This window comes from Manacus candei, unplaced genomic scaffold (assembly GCF_025592945.1).
Source record: "Manacus candei isolate 608988 ecotype Guabito, Panama unplaced genomic scaffold, ASM2559294v1 h1tg000028l, whole genome shotgun sequence".
In the NCBI taxonomy this organism is placed as follows: Eukaryota; Metazoa; Chordata; class Aves; order Passeriformes; family Pipridae; genus Manacus; species Manacus candei.
Window position 1 is genome coordinate 27,249,086 of NW_026138076.1, and position 15,272 is coordinate 27,264,357.

The window sequence follows — 15,272 nt, forward strand, 5'->3', positions numbered from 1 at the left end:
AGAGACCTGGCTGAGATACTGCTGAGAAGGCAGTTACACTAACCAAAGAAAGATCTGCATTCACAGCAGGACTCAGGCATACAGAGATGCAGCTGTAACCCGTGAACTTGCTGTTACTTTCCTCCCAGCAGGGAGTTAGCTCACTCTAGGAGTCCAAGCTTCTCTTGACAGCCCAAGATCTGCAATAATGGCCTCTTGGTGAATAGATTCAGAAAAAATGTAATTGAGCTGTTATGACCTGCACATTGTTTGGCACACATCATGGAACATTACAGCAACTCTACAGCTTACCATACAGAAGACTTTCAGTGGTTATTTAAAATGTCTTCCACCCATTCCATCAGTATTTATTATATGTTTTCCACCTCTTCCCACACCATTACATCAGTTCTATGAAAAAATATATTAGCAACGCAATATTACATATGGCTTTACTCAGAGATAGACAGAGGTGTCAATATTGCATCACTTATTCCAAAAGAAATCTCTAGTTCTCACACCACCTCACTTAACTCCTTTTTCCTTTACTCCTGCTTTTACATAGACAAGCTACTTGTTCAAGGGTACTGACTGCTCATCAAATTTATATTGCTTTTGATACTGTAGTCTCTTTTCTCTCATGGTCCTATTATAGAAAAAAGTCCTACTTCCTATCTACTTGGATTGCCATGCTTTGGATGAGAAAAAGAAATCTTAGCAGTAAATAAAGGGAGAGACAGATTCACAAAGAGGCACAGGCAGGGGTGTCAGCTCCTAACCACAAGGTGCCTTGCAGTCTGCAGATCCTCCTGCCAAGAGTTCTGTGCTTAAGCAACCCACAGGAATGACACCCACAAAAGCCAGCACATTAGCACAGAGCTGCCCAGCTTATCTACTGTGAATGCTAAGAACTCTCTCCATGAACTTGGTATCCTCATCTGGACCACAGGAAAATGCTGGATTCATACATACCCATTCTCTTGAGTTAAATTCCCTCTCTTAAAAAAGCTGACTGGGGAAGAGATGAGAGCCAACTACAGTACTCAAGAAATGACAGATTTGGGGTCAAATCTACTAAAAGCTTAACCAACATTCCCTTATTTGTAGGGTATTCCAAGGTAGGAAGAGAGGGAGAGAACAAAGACCACTGCGTAGCTTTTGTCAGACTGTTGGTTAAGGCACTAACCTTGAAAGTCCAATCTCTGCCTCAGTAATTGGCTGTTCATTAGCTGTAGAATCAGTTTTCTGTGCCCCTGATGACAGGAGCTATTTTGCTGGGGTTCAATAGGTGCTTTCTGAGCTCTGCCAGATTAACTACTTCAGAGAGCACAGGCACAGAGTGTCTTCTGTGACGGTCCTGACATGCCAAGGTATGAGGGAGATGCCCAGCTGTTCAAGCCTTGCTGCTGCTTCCTTCTCCAGACACCTGGGCTAAATGGCAGGTTTTGAAGGCGGACATTCCTGCCTGAAGAATTTAAAGTGGCCATTAGGTATTTAAGGCCATGTCTACAAATGTGGGAGCAGGGCCACCTGAGCTGGCAGAGATCTGCATACTGACTCATAAACCAGAAATGCTGGGCAGTTCAGTGCAGAAACACACAATCTGGCTCTGGGCATGGTCACTAACAAGCCATAGTTCTGTGTGCAAGCCTGCACTCCATTGTGACTTTGTTCCAGATTGAGGGTTCCTGAACTCTTGTCTACCCCAGAGAGCAGGCAGGCCCTACATCTGGCCTCAGTCCATGGATGGATCTTGCCTTGGAGTTCAGCCAAGAAAATAGTCATTATGGGGATTAAAACTAAACTGATTTCACCCAGCCTAGAACACACAGGAAACAGATCAAAGGTGGATTTCTGCCTGGGTTTCTCATGGATTTCAATTTTAGTTAACATTCACAACTGCAGGCCTGCCTATTTCTTTCCTTGTTTTAGAAGCACAAATCGTTGCCAAGGCTCTGGCAGCCAGGCCAGAAAATAGTGACAAATAGTGTAAGCTGATCTGGCAGGCTTCATTAAGGGCAGATTAAACATTGACAGTCCCCAAGGTTTTTGTGATATGATTGCATGACATGGCCAATGAACTAGTCACTCCCAAGGGTGAGAAGCAGAGATGATGTTCAACTGCCTGGAGAGTGGAACATAGACTATTCTGTGAAATTACATGTTATGACAATGTAAGATGCAAAGCACCATCTCTAAACAAGGTGCTTCACCTCAAATAAACCTTGTGACTAGCTAAATAAAAGTCTGTCTGTTTCAAAGAGGGCTGAGCGATGTAAAAAAGGAATCAACAGACCTGAAAAAGGCCAACACAGGACTTCAATAGTCTGTCCCAGTAAGGATGTCTTGCCTTTTTTCCTAGAAAAAGTCCATACTCCTCATCATTTAAGATTTTTTTCAGAAATATTTGAGAATGGTCCCCAATTTACTGAGTCAAACATTATTATATCAGAATGTCATGAACCCTCTGAGTTGTCTATGCTCATGTCAAGGTTGTGTGAAATCTAAAATAGTCTCCTTGTTCCACTATCTGCTTGTAACCTGATGATTCTCCTTGCTCTACAAGGGTGGTTGGTCTGTAAGTTTCTAATCACAAAGACTGCATGATACAATGATAGCATTTCCCTTTTCAATCCAGAACACTTCAAATGCTTTCAGATTTTCTGTTACATCGCCAGACCAAATAAACTGATCTTATTTGAAAAGTTGCCACTTAACATCAAAAGAAGGATGTTATCCAGCAATCTTGATCTGCTTTATATGTCCAGAATAAAGAGAGTAGAAAGAAGCTTCACTGGATCTATACCGCTGCAGCACAGGAGGCTGCATTAAAATAATGACACAGAAGAGTAAAATTTGTCACTGACCATCTGAAATTAAAGAGTTCTAACAATACAGAAAGCAGAGAATCATTAAAGTTGGAAAAGACCTCCAAGATCTCAAGTCTAACCTTTTGACCGAATACCACCATGCCCACTAAACTATAGCACTAAGTGCCACATCTACTCGTTTTTTAAACACTTCCAGACATGGTAACTCTGCCACTTCCCTGGGGAGCCTGTTCCAATGCTTAAACACTCTTCCAGTGAAGAAATTTTCTCTTATATCAATTTAACCTCTCATCACACAACTTCAGATCATTTCCTCTTGTCCTGTTGCTGGTTGCCTGAGAGAAGAGATTAACCTCCACCTTGCCACAGCCTCCTTTCAGGCAGTTGCAGAGAGCAATAAGATCCCCTCTGGGCTTCCTTTTCTCCGGGCTAAACAACTGCAGCTCCTGCAGCCATTTCTCATGAGACTTCTGCTCCAGACCCTTCACCAGCTCTGTTGCCCTTCTATGGACATATTCCAGCACCTCAATGTCCTTCTTGTAATGAGGGGCCCAGAACTGGACACAGGATTCAAGGTGTGGCTTCACCGGTACCGAGTAGAGAGAGACAATCACTGCCCTGGTCCTGCTGGCCACACTATTCCTAATATAGGACAGGATGCCACCGGCCTTCTTGGCCACCTGGGTATGCTGCTGGCTCATGTTCAGCTGGCTATCTACCAGCACCCCCAGGTCCTTTTCTGCTGAGCCACTTTACAGCTACTTTTCCCCTAGCCTGTGGTGCTGCATGTGGTTGTTGTGACTGAAGTGCTGGACACAGCACTTCACCTTATTGAATCTCTTACAACGGGCCTCAGCCCATTGAAATGAAAGGTGATAGCCTCATCTGTGCCTCACTACTTTATCCAGAAAGGCAGGAAATTCACATACACAATCACTAACATTATAATTGAAAAGTGGAAACAATTCTGCAAGCTTCCACAGAACAGGGGGTTTCTAATTCAGGCAGAAAATTATCTGAAATTCCATATTTCTCTGCTAAGATCTGGATTGTATCTATTGACATAATTTTGGAAGAGAGAAAAAGTGCCGTTGAATGTGTCTCATGGCCAGAGAGCACTGTATATGAGAGGCATAGCATGGCTTCTCAGCTGTCATGGATTTAGTCACATGAAAAACTTGTTCTTCAGTGCTGCAGGTTCTGCCTTTAACAGCCATTAGGTATTCCAATCACATTTGGACAAATTTTAATGCCAATATATCTAGCAAAAGCTTCTGGAACATAGTACATGCACTGTCCTGTTTGAAGTGGTCTACCCTGCATTTATTATTAAATAAAATTGTTTGGTTTGCTTACAGTTACTACGGGACTACGGATAAGAGACAGCAGGTGAAAATGAGGTGTTGGTATACACAGGGGAAGATGTATCTGGAAAAGGGAAGTCAAACATCACTTATTTGCAAAACAAATGAACAGCTGATGGGTAGAACATTTTGGGCCTTGCCTTGTCCACCTTCCCTATTCTTCCTGCATTTTAGTACTTTGACACCATCACCATAACTAGCATTCACAACTTCTCCACTTAGCCCTTTTAGACCATGAAGACCATAAAAGAACAAGAAATAACTACCTTTAACTCTCCTGAGTCATCAAGTCAGCATGGAGACATTTTGTCACCTGCTCTGACACCATTTGTGCCCTAGAAGTTCTGAACTGAAGTGGATGTCTCCAGACTCCAGGAACATCCAGAGGGAACTTTCTACAGCACTACTTACTTGGAATGTCTTTATACTTGTTAAATACAAGGAAACAAGTTAAAACACACAAACCAAAATTATCTACCAAGGGAATTATATTCCAATGTGAGTGACGCATTCAGCTAGTGAGACCTCTTTATGGCTTTACCTCCAATTTAAACTGAATTGAGTAACTTTCTGGGCATGTGGGGGTCCAAGTGGACTGGAAATGATGAAAGCACTCATTCGAAACATTTGTCAGCAATCTTTTCCAGCACTCCAGTCCACATCAGATATTTGAGTGGATTACTTATAATTTAGGAACCACACACTATGACATGCCTGAAAAAATAAATTCCCAGAGACAACTGGAATGCTGCAGAAACCACTATGAATTAAGACAAAGATCACTGGAAGAGGGAAGAAAGAGCTATAACGATGTATGTTAGCAATATCTTTTCTTTTCTTCAGGTTTTGTAGAAGCCCTTTTTCATGCACAGAGCTTTCCTGATTTCTAGACGTGAATATGCTCTGGCTTGGTGGAAAGGAACCAAAGGTCAGTCTGCTCCCATAACAATTTTTCCTATATAATACAGAGAATTATTTAGACAGATCTCAGATAATCCTAGTGCCCAGAACTAATATTTTGACTCTTAAAAGTTGCAAACTTCCTCCTGCTCCCAGGCTGAGCCTGAAATCAGAGAACAGAAAACAAACCCTTGGTTTTGCAGGATAATGCTCTCATATCTACTCCAGAGATGAGCTTCTGCCTTGATCTGCACAGCTTTTTTGGCAATATCTCTCTTTGTATTCTTCACTCTGAAGCCAGAGAATTGAAAAATACCACTACTTGTTTTGCCTTCTCCAAATACAATCCTGCTGCAGTAAATGGCATCCATGAGGGACTCCTTGGTAGGTAAATGTGATAATGTGGGGCTTTCAACTGCACCTTGGTTCCTGAAAGGAAGAAAATTTGGACAAACTCCTGCACTCACTGTTTTCTTATGGCTATATAAGGAGCCTTAAGGCTCTTCATTGACTCTATACAGTGCCTAATTCTGGTGCCTAAGCTTAATCTGTTAGGACCAAGCACAATTTTTACAGGCACTGCAGTGCAGAACTGGAATTCTTGAAGCAGATATTACACATCTAAAAGCAGAGCACTTGTATTTGAGCACTTGTCTCAAATTATCAGTCTTGTTTCTAAGCAGATACACAGTAGCATTTCAATGTGTACAGAAAGACTCACTATACTAATCAAGGATACAAACGTTCCATCTCAATCTCCTCACAGGCTGCATGCAACCACATTTCCTGCTTTCTCAGCTGAGATATAGCACCATATGCATCTAAATATCTATGTGCTGGGAATATTAGATTCTTACTGATCCTACTTTGCTGAAGAACATCATGTATCCCTTGTGTAAAATAAGTTTTTCAGATTCTGCTGCAATCAGCAGTAAGCCTGAGCCAACAACTGCTCTAATAGGATTCATTACAGACAAAATGGAATTGAAATCCCATTGTTGACTACTGAAAAAAACAGATAAATATTTTATTTTCTTTAGCATCAGCATCTTATTTAGTATTCCTAGAAAATAAAATGTGATGGGAAGAGCATTCATTTCTCAGGGAACAGCCTGTCCTAAATCTCTGAGCAGATCACAGCAACTTTTAAATTAAGGAAATTCTAGTACTATTTTCCACAGAAGCACCATTTTCTTGCTATGAACTATCTGCACCTCACTATAAAATACTTTGAGATTAACATTATAGTTATATATATATATATATATATATATATATATATATAACTAATCAATAGTTAGGTCTAATTAAATTTGCCATTTTAATTACATCAGTTGTTGCTTTTAGTGACCTTTATGAAAACATCAGAGATGATGAGAAGGGCATTTTCATTTCATGTTCTTTAAACCCCCTAAGCCTTTCAGTAAGCCCTTCACTACAGATGCCCATTCTGGCACCAGGTGTCTTGGTGGCTGTGCTAGTCAATTAAACCTGGCCATCTTGGCCTCATTCAGAATTACTGACTACCAGAGAAGATATGGTCATAACCACAGCCTGACAAACAACTGGCTGCTGTGATCTCATCTACAGAGCCTCGCCCTTCTTTTCTTGCTGTATCCCTTCCTGTAAGTGCAAACAATGGATGCACAGCTATTGCTCTGTGTTGCTGGGCCGCTTGGAATAGAAATTGTACTACCATCTTTTGACTGTAAGGAGAACTACAGCTTTAGGGAGCCTCCCTCTACATTAAGTCACTGCAGGGAGTAATCTCTAATTCAGTGACTGAAACATACAAATCCATTTAAATGTGGACACACAAGATGAACAACGTAGTCTGTGAGCTGAGTCCTTTACAAAAAGCAGTTTAGTTTGAAAATATCTTTAAGAAGGCCTGTAATTTTTGGCAATCAAAGTATACCCAAGAAAAAACCCAAAACATTAACAGTCTTAAATGTGTCAGCCACAGTGCATCTACATCCATTTCACACGTCCTGTCAAACTGCTTGGAAGTAGCTCCATTATGACAGTTCCATGTTTCCTCTGGGATCCAGTCTCTGGCTGCAATGATGCTCAGCTCTTGGGCAGATCAATATTGATTAAAGATGGTATTAAATACAGACTCTTTGATTTTCATTGAGCAGTTTATATCAACATCGATTCAGAAGTGATGGACAATACCACTTTCTGTAATGTACAGTGATCTATACAAAATTATTTCAGTTCCTAGAGAGGTTTCATACCTTGTAACCAGAATTAGTTAACTGTCCTTACTGAAAGTCTTAGAACCAAGAATTCTTACACTTCTATGCCTAGAAAGTTCTACTGAAACAAATCAGAAACACTTTGGAGGTGCGCATAACAGATCTTCAGAGGCTGGTTATCCTATACTGTTCTGATACACAACATTTGGATATTTTGAAACCAAGCTAAAAGACAATACTGACATTTTTAGGCAATTGCAGATGAATCTCATGTATTCATAAAAGCTAAATTCCAAAGCACTGTGGATAGGCAAATATATTTAAACCCCAAAGTAGCATCTAAAAAGGTACACTTCCCATTTGACATTAAGAATGGTTTTGGGAGTGGAGTGTTTAATAACATTCCTCTGCATAGCAACAATGGTTCTGCTGGATATCTGACAACAGAAACACTGGTTTAATAGCCCGTGATCTAGCAACAGCATTTTTGCCAATCCCTAAGAAGAAACCACTGGCATTTTGGGTGTGCATTATGGCATGTGTGGTTTAGTAATGCTCAGCCACTTTATAAATTGGGGAAAATTTTGGTTTCAATGAAGTCAATGGGATATTTGCTATAGGCCTCAGTGGAGTTGGGCTTTCATACATAACACTTAAGAAGTGGGTCTATGGTCTGAAGAAGAGTAAAGGAGAAAGTAAAAAAGTTTTTTTTCCATTGCATACAGAAAGGTTACAATAAACACTAATGGGCAAAATCCAAGTTTTTCGTAAGATTCTTTTATCTATCATTTATGCTGTGCTGTACACAGTTTTTAAGCAACTCTCAATCAATTGCATATGCATTTACATATGCAAAAAACCTGGAAAATAGTACATATGTATACATAGGCTAAAAAGTCAAGATAGTTGTTGTTTTTCATGTTCTTCTCTCATTAGCATAGTTCCACTGATATTCAGTCCCTTGGGTGTAGCTGGAATTACATACGGTAATAAAGAACAGAGTAGAGCTACTGATACAAAGAAATCTTTTTGTTCTCACATGTAACATTATTAAGTTGAGCCATTACAAAGTAGTGGTCGAGGGTCTTCACATTTCATTCTGACCTTTGATCTACACCCTCTCTGTAAAAGACCATCATATACCACACTACTACAGTACACAACTCCTTCACACTGGAAAACTAGGGCACAGTCTTATCGTTTATGCCCGCTGGATGGAGAGAATGCTTTACTGCTGAATAATTCAGCAAAATCACCTTTTATCCAAAAAACCAACTTGTATATTCCCTTCTCCTCAGCAGAAATGAAAGCACTCCTTCCCTGCCCCTGACTTCCTTAAATTATGTAGAATCTACTTTTATCCTGGGCATGCATAAATAGAGCATGAAAAACAGTGTTTCTGTCAGTGGCAACAATGTTTCTGTAGTTGTAGACAGCACCTAAAAAGTTGATCACAATAGTAAATCCTTTCCCTTCCTTTTTGTCTGCTGGTTCAGAAAATAACTTGTCATTGGATTTCTCAAGGCCTGGGAACCCTTAATCTCAAATCCACTGTCTCACCAAAGATGCTGGTTATTGGCATGATGAGCCTCAAGAACTGGTAACGTACTAACTTCTGATCTCTTTTACGTGTCTCTACCCTGTATCACTGTTGGTATAAGGTTATGGCTTTGTGAAAAGCTATGTACTGAGGTTTGAGCATCATCAGTCAGATGAAAAAATGCTTATCTCACAATGGGATAATGATTTGTTTGTAGTCCAGTGAAGCAAACAGCCTGTATTTCATCTGGAAATGAGAATGCTGTCTAGCTAACATCTGAAACACATCAGCATTTCTACAGCAAGGTGAACTGTTACTTGTCCTGTATGAGAATATTTAAACTGAGCCCTAAGAAAGTGATGAATTAAAAGAAAGGAGGAAGAGGAAGGGAAAGAGAGGGAATGCTTGAATCTGAACAGAATTCCAAGAAAAGTTTGGCCAGTTTATCACATACATGTAACCCCTAAATATAGGAGTTTTTAAAGTGACATTTGAATCCAAAGTAGTGGGCCTTGTCCAAGAACTGGACCCCAGCCATAAAGCATCAAAGTGTTCTGACTGCTTGCTAGTTGAATCTGAGCTAAAATAAAGGTAGATATCAAGATTTGCTTTTATTTCTTTTGGCCTGCCTCTGCACCTACTAACTTTGCTGTCTACATTTGGCTTATGTAAATATATTATCCTTCCGCTTTTATCTTATGAGGGATTTTAGGTCAGCTGGCAATAAATAAAACATTCTACTTTGATGGGTGTGGATGATCATTAAGACAGGGCTACTGGACCCATTTTCAAGTGTCCAGACCCCACCGCAATTAATCATACAGAATAATAAAAAAAAGGTTAGGAGGACCTCCTTTTTCTAAGCTGTTCTGCCTGCTGGGAAGCTAGCAGTCCAGTGTCAGTGGGGAGGAAATGTCATTCCCACTGATTAGCATCAGCTGGAGATATCCTGGCATACAAGAGACCTATAAGGGAGAATGCCAGGACCGTGGTTATCACCCACACCTCTTCAATGATGCATGACATAGTGCTCCACCTGGGCCAGGCAGCACTAAGCAAGAACCTGATATGTACATGTATATTCCTAAACTGCATCAGAAATGTTTTGAACATCCCCTGGTATTGAATGTTCCTCAGCAATGGCAAGAGTTACTTCTCCCTCTGAAAAAGCAGTCATCAACTGCAAGTCCAATGTAAACAAGACTGCAATGCAGGCAAAATTTCCCATGCATCACCTCTTTAGGGGCATTTTTAGCTTGCTTATCATCACTGCTCTTTCCCAAGATTATCAATACAACACAAATATCCAGACAAATGGAAAAACAAAGGTTTGTAAGGTTATGTATTATAGGGCTCATGAGTTGCAGCTATGTACTCTGCATCGTGTTTGATTAGAGAAGCATTTTTTAACAATTTTGGACTTTCCATTTACAGTACTCAACAGAAATATTTGTGGTGACATTCCAAATGCTCAGAATGTGGATTCCTTCCTATTTCACTGGGAACTCTGAATTAGACCAATGCAAACAAAATAAAAACCATTTGCGTAGAAAACTGATCCACAAAATGGCAGTGTTCACTGCATGGACAGCAATATTTCATGATTTTTGATTTTCACAGAAACAATTCCCATGTGCTAAATTACTGGCTACAAGTGAATTCCAAGATTTCTCTACACGCCACAGCATGAAACTGATGATCCACATTTGATCCTAAATGCCCGGCAGCTCTGTGTTTTGATATGGCTTTGTTTCTCGTCCCATTTTCCTTTAAAAACTCAGACTTCTTTTTGAAATGTGCCCACTTTATGAATATGTTTTCAAGCTTTTATTCTATACCAAAAATACCTGGGCAACAAGATGACAGCACAAGGAAAAAAAATCTAGTTATTTTAAAAAGTCAGGGTTGGCAGCATATTCTGGAAAATGCCAAAGGGTTGTGGAATAAATTCATTTGCCAAGTTTAGAGATAAAAGAATCCAGCTGCTTTCAAACACCAAATGCACCACTAAAAAGTCTCTAAAATTCCCGAAACATCTTAAATCAACAAACATACCATCCTCCCACACAAAACAAGAACAACAGCAACAAAACAACCTCAAAACATTCCTATTTAGGTAGACTTCAATGCTAGCTGAAGTATGTCTGTTCCAGGCAGTTTGTCAAAGAATATGCTTATACGCAACAAAGGGCATGGGGTTGAGGGATTTTATGATGCTTCAGGATATTGCAAAGCAAGGCAAAGAGATGAAAGCAGTCATGCTGATGAGGGACCCAGGATAAGGAACCAGGCTGAGCTATATGATGATTGGAATCCTTTGCAAAAGTGCTTCTATCCACTTGATTAGAGTCTTTCAGTGCCTGTATCGTTGAACAGGAGTTACAGGTTTGGGACTTGATTCAGTGTTCACTGAAGTCAGTCATGACTTTTTACTACATTTAAAAGGTACATGAAACATACTTTTAGCAAAACTGGAATTACCTACGACAGGGACTATCTCCTTCATTGTAAGAGGAGAAAATACTCAGAGGACTCCCTGCAGAAATGGCATGAATACTGCCCTTTTAACTCTAAAGAGAATTTGTATTTTCAGGCCATTGTTCCTTGTCATTGTTCCTTCAACAGAATATCCTAGTTCTGCTCCTCACAGCCACAGCCCCTTGGCAGAAGTTTATACCCTGTACAATGCAACAACTTGTGTGACTGCACTCCAAAATAGACCTGCAAAATGTGTTGGCCTTACTGAAGTACAAACGTATTTTATTTCCTTTTTAAATGGACCATTTCACAGATCTAGGTTTGAAGTCAGTCACACTAGCACAAATGAGGGTAAGGTAGCTTCTGGTAAACAAAGACAAGTGAGCCACAGGAAGTTATTGATGGAATGCTATCCTGGGAAACAGTCTGATGTCCAAAAAGCTAGCATGGAGTCCTTATGGAAACAGTCGTCCTTGTAGGTAACTAATATTCAAAGGTAAGAAGCAAAATTAATAACTACCCTTGAAAGTTCCTTTCATCTCTCTTTATCTCCTGATAATTCTACAGTGTCAGTTATGAAGAGCTTTGAAACTCATGCTTCAAGCTGGTAATTTCCAGCTAGTTTTTAAAAAGATATCAAATCTAAGCAAAAGCAGTTCAGTAGTATGAAAAATAAACACAAACTTTTCCATTTCTAAACATACACACACAAAGAACATAAAAGAGACTTGTGCTGAAATGGCTGGAGATAGAAGGCACGAATTTGGCAGGCAAGATGGCTAAATAAGAAGAAATGCCTCCACATTTTCCAATTAAAATGGAATTTGCTTTGACTGATCTGCTGCAAATCAGACTTTTTGTCCTCTATCAAGTGTTTTCCCTTAGCTTGAAAGGAAGCAGCTAAGGAAGATCATGCTGTGCTTGTGTAAATTAACTTAGCCAAGCAATGAAACATTCAAAGAAGAAACAGAACAGCCCTGTCTGGGATATGCAGATTTTTATACTGTGCTTACACAGTGCTGAACATCCAGTATGGTAAAAGCACTGTAGCTCCCAAGATCTGCGTACTTAATTATATCCTACTAACAGGTCACCTCGACAGTCTCTGTACAAAAAAGTGAGTGAATTACAAAAGCCATAACATCACAGAATGTTTTTTTCTCTTTGGTAATGAATATAAGCACTGGAGTTTCAATCTGCAAATGGATGCCTTCATGTGCCTACAGATAAAGCTGTTTATAATTAGGCTGAGAAGCATCCCACTATTCGGGCTTTGTGTCATTTCTTGCACATTACCTCAGCCCTATGATTTCAGATGTCTGAAGAACTCCAACTTCATCTATCAGAGATTTCATCTTATACCTCCTCCTGCACATGACATGCCTTTTTCCAACACTCTACTCGGCCTTTAATTTGCCAGCAGTTACATTGTCAGGAAGAAAACAAACAAAGAAACAAACAGAAAACCTCTTGCTTTTATCACTTTTCCTGAACAGAGAAGGGCAATAAAGCTGGTGAAGGGTCTACAGAGTAAGTCATGTAAGGAGCAGCTGAGGGAGCTGAGGTTGTTTAATTTGCAAAAAGGAGGCTCAGAGGAAATCTTATCAGTCTCTACAACTATCTGAAAGGAGGTTGTGGTGAGGTGAGGGTTGGCCTCTTCTGCCATGTCTCAAGTGAAAGGACAAGAGCACACAGCCTCAAGTTGAGCCCAAGGAAGTTCAGAATAGATAACAGAAAAAATATTTCACTGAAAGAGTGGTTAGGCATTGGAATAAATTGTCCAGAGAGGTGGTGGAATCACTGTCTCTGGAAGTGTCCAAGAGGTATCCGGATATGGCACTTGGGGATGTGACTTGGGAGTGATTATAGTGGTGCTGGGTTGATAGTTGGACTAGATGATCTTGAAGGTCTCCTCCAACCTTGAAGATTCTGTGATTCTGTTACACCTCACTGCTGAAACATTACACTGATTCAACATCCAACTGACATGAAGCACCTTGTAACCACACTGAAGTAGCTTTAATGTTTTCCCCCACAGATTCCTTCAGGGAATAGTGGGGTTTACTTTTGATGCTCCAGTCTCACAGTGCTGGACATTTGTCTGCAAGTGGACAAGCTGCACAGCAGCAGAAAATGAGACTTTATCTTCTGATGTTGGTTGGACTGAATGTTCTTAGCGTGTCTAGGTAAGGTTGACTAAAAAGAGGCATTACTTTCATGTCAGACATGTGCCCTAGAGGCAGACTAATTTCCACACTTTCAGGAACTTAGCTTCTTTGAGATTTTAATTGCCAATGTTGGAGCTGGCTGAATACTATTTGCCAGTTGACACCAGTTTTGATCTTCTCCAATTCACAGTCATTTGCAAATATTTCTCACTGTCAAGGAACACATGTTGTCCCTGGATGCTTTTGCCAAACAATTTGGTGGCCCATTTTGCAGATGCTGGATGCTCATGGACATACCAGCCTGAGTTACGTGTACGCTTTTCAACCATTGCCTTTTTTTGCTGAGTGGGTGGCTGAAACTTTCATGGAAAATAATCAATAGCAAACAATAGAGAATGGATTTCCATGACTATTTTTTTAGGATTTTCAAACATCTCCATGACTGTTACACTACTGTACAAATATTACAGACTAGCAAATAACAGAGCCATCACAGTCTTCAAGAATGTTGAATTAAAATTAGGGTTCCCTTTTCTGATATCCTGCCAGCCTTAATCACTACATCCTATACCAATGGGGGCTAAAAGACAGCAGCAGATCCATGCTAATGGCCTGCAGAAAAAGTACTGAGAAACAAGTTTTCTTCCATCTTCACTGCATATGCAACCTGGAGGCTGTACCCATATTCCTCATAGATGGAGGGGATCACAATTTGCATCTTCAGGCATCTCCAGTTTGGCCTACTGCAAATGGCCAGATTCCTGCAACTTGCCTTCCAAGCAGGCTGTGCGTTAAAACTGCTTTTAGTAGTAGGAGTCTCACAGTATGAACATTTGCTACTATCAGGCTCTACACAAAGCAGCTATTCAGACACTTCCATTCATTCATTTTAAAGGGGTTTACAAAGGTGGCTGGTAAAAACTGGTTGCACTTCACTACTGAAGGGAACTAAGGTGCTACAGAAATAAGACTCTTTTTTCTTTTTCTTTTTGTCTAAAATGGCTTCTTTGACTGCCCTAATGTTTTTGTTCCAGAGTTAAGCTATTGAAAAGACTCAGTATTAGAGGTAGTGGTGCTCCCCTGAACAATCCTGTCATCACAGCAGGCATTTAGCATTTCTTAAAATGAGCCTGAAGATTAACACTTCTAGCTAAATATTCTGATCTGACAAACACTTTTGAGTACAGAGTCCTGTGTCTCTAAGACCAATCACACAAAGGCAGTGGTAGGGTCAAACTCAGTGTCTCTTAGAGATGTTTCTCCTTCAGAGCATGCGTAAATATGAGTAAATGAAACAAGCTATACCACAGGGCTTGTTTGTTCAACAAAAGGAGCAAGAATAATTTGTATGTGGAAATCTTCTCAATAGAAAGGAGTAAGTTGGCATGACAATACATTAAAGAGCTATTTTGTAGAAATACAAGAGTAATACATAAGGGGATTATTATGAGGACAGTAGTCCACAGGCTTATCAAATGTGGTTTCTCAGAAATAGGAACAAATAACCCTTTCTCTACTTGGTTGAAATTCCAGCAATGACCCTTAGAGGTAACAATTCGATTTTCCAAAGACCTGAAAAAAAATTAGCTTTTGTTGTATTCCTCTTTGTAACTTTCCAGTAGTGTTTTGGACCTAGCAAATGTACCAGTTTCAATTGACAAAGTTTATTCTGCCTGCATTAGGATAAAATACTCTAAGAAACTTACTTTAAAAACATAAAACACCACTTGCTATATTAATGAAGGACCCATTCTTTTTACGACCTTCACTGCGCTGGAGAATAAGATGATCATTTTACTATATTCTTTTTC